The following is a 6,928-nucleotide window of genomic DNA, read 5'->3' as shown; positions in this document are numbered from 1 at the left end:
TTCTAATGTGCTGTGGAGAAGTTTACCAGACAGAACCAAAGTCCATTGTGGCGAAGAAAGTCAGAAAAGATATTTGGCATGTGAATCTGGTTAAATATAATACGGTACCAAAACAATACGGTTAGGACCTCTTACTTTCTCTTTTTGCAGCTCATAAGTGCTTCCATCTTAGAGTCTTTTTCCGTAGAAACATGCGAAATAATTATGGTTTAATGAAGTAGAGAACTGATGAATACATGTGCTTACAATTCATATAAGAAAGCATACTGTTGTCTGTCATGCTCTTATACTAATCCTCAACTAATTTTTATTCTCGCAGCTAGCATATCTTGCGACCACTGCACTAATGTTCAATCGCCTAGAACTGCTTTGCCTAGTTAATTCTGCAGCATGGCAAAGCCTTTATCTTGTTCATCTCAGCAATTACATCTCCAATGGATAACCTTTCAGCTGGTTTTTTCCTGCTGCATCCTAGGGCAAGTCTTGTGACAAAGTACATGATAGTATTGATATCTCCTAGTGTACTCTCAACTGATAGCAGAAGGGGGTCAATAATCTCCATCAGTTGTGTTGGATATGCTATCTTTGCATACTCTAGTAAGGTAAATCCACCGGTGAACATTGCATCTGTAGGCGCCTTTGCTGTAAACATCTCAAGGAGCACAATACCAAAACTATAGACATCCCCACATGGAGATATCTGACCACCTTCACCATATTCTGCAGCGTACAAACCCACATGAATAATATGCCAAACAACGACAACACTTGCTGGGCCTAAAAACAGGATAAGAAATCAGTTACCTGGAGCAACATATCCAATTGTTCCCACTAACGAACTCTTCGAATTGATTAATTGCTCTCCTTCTGGATCAGTGAGAATCTTCGCAAGGCCAAAGTCCCCAATATGAGTAACCAGGCCCTCCCCAAGAAGAATGTTACTGGGCTTCAAGTCACAGTGAACTATTGCTGGTTGGCAGTTGTTGTGCAAATAGTCTAATGCCGCAGCAATATCAGTAGCAATGCCCAGTCTCTGCATTAGTGTTAGAACTCTGATTGGATTAGGTGCACATGTGTCCTGATGTAACCACTTACCAAGATTCCCGTGAGGCATGTAATCAAATACAATAGCTTTGAAGTCATTTTGGTTCAAGTCAGAGCAGCAAGTTCTGATGCCAATCAAATTGCGGTGGCGGATTTTGCTAAGAGCCTTACACTCAGCCACAAAACTTTTTGAAGAGCCAGATTGCTCAGGGTCAAAAACCTTTACAGCGACAGTAATCATGGATTCTTTCAGTAGCATCCTACCCTTATAAACACATCCATACTGTCCTGTGCCAACTATATTATTGGCTGCGAAGCCATCTGTTGCTTGGGCCAAGTCTGAGTAAGAAACTCGAGGATACATGTCATCCATGAACGGCGGAGCTAATGGTGCTGTTCTGGCAGATGGTAGGCTTAATTTCCCTTTTAATGAGAACACAACTAGTGCCAGGATCAAGCACAGAAGTAATATGATACTAGCACCAGAAATAACTGCATTTCGAACGACCCGAGTTATTCTCTGATTGTGCATAACTTGTTTGATTGGGCATGAAGGCAAACCCAACTCGGAAATACCACCACAAAGCTTATCATTCCCATCAAATAAGAATCCGGTCGAATTAGCAAACACACCACGTGCTGGGACTTGCCCATCAAGAAGGTTGAAGGATAAGTCAAGCTGGTAAAGTGACGTCATGCTTTCCAATGTCTCGGGAATCTGTGCAGACAAATTATTGTGTGCAAGGTAGAGTTCTTTCAGGCCATTCATGAGTCCTATCTCTTGAGGGATTGCACCTGTGAGTGCATTTTTTGTCAAATTCAGCAGTGCCAAGCCTCGCATTTTGCTTATGGAGATAGGAATGATACCATTGAAGTAGTTACCATCCAAACGGAGCTCCATCAAACTCTCACAGTTGCTGAGAGCATCTGGCAGCGTCCCAGATAGGTTGTTCTCATGGATGTACAAGTATGTGAGCTTTGTGAGGCCACCTACTTCGGATGGAAGATAACTACTGAAACGATTCCCAGACAAATCCAAAATGTATGACAAGGATGACAGGCTAAAAATCTCTCTAGGTAAGGGACCTGAAAGCGCATTGTTTGAAAAGTTTGCATAAACGAGCCGTTGGAGATTCCCAAGGTTTGCTGGAAGATATCCTTGCAAGACATTGTTAGCTACTGAAAGGTGCTCCAACTGTGTTAAGTTCCCAAGCGAAGATGGCATCATCCCAGAAATACGGTTATTATCTAGTGTCAACCACTGGAGCATTTTCAACTTCCCTATGTTGTCTGGTATGACACCCGTAAATCGATTGCTGGAGAGTCCGAGCTTGATTAGATTAGGGAAGTTGCCAATGCCAACTGGTATCTTGCCATAAATCTCATTGAAACTAATATCAAAAAATTCGAGTTGCCTGGACAGGTTTGCGATAGAACTTGGAAGCACGCCACTAAACCTGTTGTATCGCAATATGACACCTTGGACACTAGTACAATTTGTTAATGAAGTGATGAACCCCCAGTCCTGGGCAGTGCTTGACTTCAGCTGGTTTCCCTTGAGAATCAGGAAGTACGGGCAGAGTGTTCCAATCTCTGGAGGCACGAATCCAGTGAGGTTGTTTTCAGAGAGGTCAATTGACTGAATCGTGGTTGCATTTGCAATTGAAGCTGGAACCTTTCCTGTGAAATGATTCAATGCAAGGATAAGGTATTTGATTTTTGGTAGTCCATTGCCCAAATCGGTGGGAAGTGTGCCACTTAGCTCATTCTTCTGCAGACTAATGTGGATGAGCGAGGAAATGTTGAAGACTGTTCTTGGAGTGATGCCTGAGAGGTGGTTTACATGCAGTGCTAGCATCTCAAGTTTACTTATCCTGCCAAGACTCCCAGGAATTGAACCACTCAGCTGATTGTCATTGATGTTCAATATCCGCAGCGATGACAAGTTGCCAAGTGATGGTGGGATGAGCCCCGTGAACTTGTTCTTCCCGAGTGACATTATCTCAATCTTTGACAAGTCTCCAAGCCAATCAGGGATTTCTTGATGGAGGTTGTTCAGGTCAAGTTTGATGCTTACAAGACAGGTGCAGTTCCTCAGGCCATATGTGATCCCACCTTCAATTGAATTATTTGAGAGGTATAGGTTCGATAACTTTCGTAGCTGGCCAATTGTCCAAGGAATTTCTCCCTGGATTGAATTGTTTCTTAGGTCAAGATATGACAATTGGGACAACTGTCCAATCGTCCTTGGGATTTCACCATGAAATAGATTGTAGCTGAGATCTAGACTTCTCAGGTTAGAGAGGTTACCCAGGGAAGGGGCTATGTATCCACGAAGCCCCACCGAGGAGAGATTAAGTTCTGAGACCCTTTGCCCATGGTTGAGGCTGCAGATGACACCATGCCATTGGCAGAAGTTAGTAGTTGTGTTCCATGAATCTAGTGCATCTAAGTGATGGCTTAGACCCGCCTTCAATGCTAGCAGGGCATCCAGATCAGTTTCATTGCTGGATGCAAGTGCTGGGAAATGTGAAGCTGATGCCAGTACGAGCACAGAGGGCAAGAGAACAAATCTTAGAACAGGTAACATTTTGGCGCAGTTCCCTGACAAGCGACAAAGTTGAAGAAATTAAGCCTTGAATGCACGCATGCTTCTTATATGTTTGACTTATGAACCACAATCGTGAGATTTTTCCATAAAATAGCAACCTTGCATTACAAGATAGTACCGTAAAAGGCGTGATTTGTAGTAATAGTTAGTACAATGGTTTTCATAATTCAGCTTGAAGTCTGGTAAACTATTATACTTAGATTTATGGAAATCCCACATCCCACTGAATTTCAAAATCTTCTCGTGGCTTTGTTTTAGAGGGAGAATTCAAGAAAGGCCGTCCGGGACAAACATGTTGCAATTTGTGTCGATCGAGTGATCACCTTCTGTTTTCCTGTCTTTTGTGGGGGTACACTTTGGTGTTGCGTCAGGGATGCACCATAGTGTCTTTGCTCACCATCAACTAGAGCTGTTTTTATTAAGATTTGCACGCGGGCAGGGGTGTCTACTTATAATCACGAGATGTGGACTTGATGGCCAGCATTGCGTGGGCAATCTGGACCGCGTGCAGTGCTTTCATTTTTAACCGTCATGTTACTTCTGGCCCTGAACAGGTACTCCCTCTGTGAAGAGATATTAGAGCGTTTATCACTACTCCCTCCGTCCGGAAATACTTGTCCTAGAAATATAGGACAAGTATTTCCAGACGGAGAGAGTATTTTAGTGAACTATATAAACCAACATATATATCTTTACGGAGGGAGCACTTCACAAGGCGATCTTGTTCGTGTTAAGGTGGAAGATGTTGCCAGCAAGAAAAAAAGGAGGCCGTGCTGTCCATGATCTCTAAGTTGCAAGTGATGGTGCATGATTGAGAGAACACCGGACTGAGAAGTTAGAGTTGTTTTACGTTTCCTGGCTTCGGCTGGTGTTCAGGTTGATTTTAAGCTGGAGATGGATGTTTTCGCTTTGGGCTGTATAGTCAGCGTTGATTTTAAGCTGGAGATGGATGTTGCATGGCTTAGACCGTGGTGAGAACTGACCGGATTCACCCTATGCCAATTCTCTCTAAAAAAAAATTACCCTGCTTATGCATCATTGATATATATTACCATCTTTTTCTTCAAGAAACGAAGGTAAAATATTTGCCTCGTCGATTAAATAAGCATAAGAAAATTGCCACTATCTTCTTACGTCAAACTATCGTAGGATAGCGTTCTCTTGTAGTTATGCATGTCTAGACTGCTTAACTCAAGTAGGGAGTTCCACTCGGTAATGATGATAATAATAACAAAAAATCACAAGAAAGCAAGAACATATGTAAGAAAAGGTGGATTGCATCATTTCAGCCAAAAATGGTAGTAGAGAAAGACGAACATGAGATGAAAGAGCCGTCCACCAAGGGGGAAAAGCTTGGCAAATTTGGAGCACACCCACACATGTTTGAAGCACGAGCTTGCTTGCGGAATGCAGAAGTGTTTTGTGCTAGTAATAGACTAGGTGTATAGGCATCGTAGTCTGCTATTAGTTACGCCGGATGTGGCTACTTCTTAAGAGTTAGTTTAGTTTTAGATTCATTTTATTTTCAGCCTTCAGGCTTATCTCGAACTATTTTGTTACTTTGGATTTTTAATAATATGGCTGCATGCATCGATAGATGCAGAGGCCGGGGGCTCGTTTCCTCCTTCTCAAAAAAAAAAGTGTTTTGTGCTAGGAGTAGATGGGATGGGGAAATACCTGAAGTTCTCCCCCACCAGAGTACGCCTTGATCTCTATTGTGTTCCTTGCTGCGCTGCTTCTGCCGCTGTTATATATCACACCCTCCATCCAGATATACAAGGCCAAGAAGGACCAGGGGTCAAGCTGACCCCGTTGAAGCTTTTCACACCGGATTCAGTTTTTTTTTAACGATCACCAGGAGGAGAGGATTCTCACCTGAATATATTGCTTAAAAATTGTCAAAGCCAAGAGTCACCCCTTGAGTTTTGGCTGCCAAAGCCAAGAGTCACCCCTTGAGCTTTGACTGATCCAGCTTATAAGGGAAATCGGATCGAAAATCTAAACAAGCTGACCCTGTTTATAAGAAAAACCGGACCGGAAACCGTACAGGTAACAAAGTTATAGAAGATGAGGAAAAAGTATCACCTAGGAGAAGGCATGACCTAGCTAGCACGCAAAAAGACCATCACCACGAGAGATGCAAGTAGATGTGGGATGTTGTCGAAGGATCACAATATCAAGACTTTGCAAACAACCTAACGCACCGCACCGACGTGTGTACCAAGCCCCATGGTACAACGCAGGATTAACCATAACCAACGAGTGTCAAAAGATGTCGTACGGAGGATCACACTATCAAGACTTTGCAAACAACCTAACGCACTGCACCGACGTGTGTATCAAGCCCCACGGTACAACACAGGATTAACCGAGTGTCAGTAGGTGTCGTACGGAAACGGAGTGGTACGAAGAGGAGCACACCCCGCTAACCCTGCTTCGGAAGAAAGAATCGTAACCACACCAAGGGATGGTCGAGCTCACGAGGAGGAAACAGATGGCCGCCCTACTGCGCCAAAGGCACCACCGCCGAGCCCCAGTGAACACCACCGAACAACCATTGTCGACTCAAAGCTAGTCGCACCACCTCAACCACTGCCACCGCTGGTCCCTCCGGCTAGTCCCTGCTCCAAAAACAATGCCCACAAAAGAGGAACGACACAATGCGCAGCCATCATCCGATCTAAGAGAGCACAGATCTATGGTTTTTCACGAAGCAAGAGATGATAAGAAAGAGGAATGCATCACCACAACAACACCTTCAAGAAGGCAACGACGTCCGAGACGTCGCCGCTGCCGGCTCCGACCATAGTCAGAGATAGACGAAATCGCATCGTCTTTCACTCCATAGACCAAACCAGCTAGCCCCACCATCAACCGCGTGACTGAACTACCACCACCAGTTCATGCCTTTCAAGCACGTCTCTTTCAGTGGACACAGCGGGATTGGAGCCTTGAGGTGACAATGACAAATAGGCCTGACTCGGTCCCGGCCATCCCGCGTCTGACAGGCTAAATGAGTCAATGGTATTGTTAATTTTGGCAACGCGTGCGATCTTTGCCGTGCAATGAAATGCACGAGAGGGCGACCGGCCGTGCGCACAACACACGGCGTGTGGAGATGTGAGTGGACGTGTGGAATTCGAGCTGAATGTACTACTTGCATTTCTTGGAAGTTCATACCAGGATGTTGGCTCTCTCATTCTTGCATTTCAAGATGAATTCGAGCTGAATGTACTACTTGCATTTCTTGGAAGTTCACACCAGGCTGGTGTC

At 44.3% G+C, this 6,928-nt stretch overlaps 1 pseudogene; it reads right to left on the bottom strand.

The window, feature by feature from the left end:
• Positions 1-300: 300 nt before the first annotated feature.
• LOC123406243 lies at positions 301-4,593 on the bottom strand (annotated as a pseudogene).
• Positions 4,594-6,928: the final 2,335 nt, after the last annotated feature.

The sequence above is a fragment of the Hordeum vulgare genome, chromosome 6H (assembly GCF_904849725.1).
Source record: "Hordeum vulgare subsp. vulgare chromosome 6H, MorexV3_pseudomolecules_assembly, whole genome shotgun sequence".
In the NCBI taxonomy this organism is placed as follows: domain Eukaryota; kingdom Viridiplantae; phylum Streptophyta; class Magnoliopsida; order Poales; family Poaceae; genus Hordeum; species Hordeum vulgare.
The sequence above is the reverse complement of the archived record's forward strand: the minus strand, read 5'-3'. Positions and strand labels throughout refer to the sequence as shown.